This window comes from Penaeus monodon, chromosome 15, assembly GCF_015228065.2.
Source record: "Penaeus monodon isolate SGIC_2016 chromosome 15, NSTDA_Pmon_1, whole genome shotgun sequence".
Taxonomy (NCBI): domain Eukaryota; kingdom Metazoa; phylum Arthropoda; class Malacostraca; order Decapoda; family Penaeidae; genus Penaeus; species Penaeus monodon.
Window position 1 is genome coordinate 11,779,218 of NC_051400.1, and position 306 is coordinate 11,779,523.

The 306-nt window shown below is 45.8% G+C and overlaps 1 protein-coding gene across 1 annotated transcript in view; it reads left to right on the forward strand.

Moving 5' to 3' along the window:
* Nucleotides 1-306, forward strand: part of LOC119582211 — a 36,474-nt gene that overhangs the window by 24,834 nt on the left and 11,334 nt on the right. The window lies entirely within an intron of this gene.

Sequence of the window (306 nt, forward strand, 5' to 3'; positions counted from 1 at the left end):
AGACACTCGGGCAAGATGGGTTGAGGAATATGTCCTTCTGCCAGGGAGCTGGTTATAATCAGCGCACCGCAAACTGTGCGAGGCGCTGGTGGACAGCGTGGTGCTACCGCAGTTTCAGAATGCAAGCGCGATTACTTATCTATACCACGTCGACGTAGGGTATGATAATAATATAGCATTGGTATTAGTGCATGTTTGTATCACAAAATAGTTTCATTTACAGACACTTTCATATACACGTACACAAGGACTCTCTAGAGTCTAGACCTTGCACGCACATTCTTGGACGCACGTAAGCATACACAT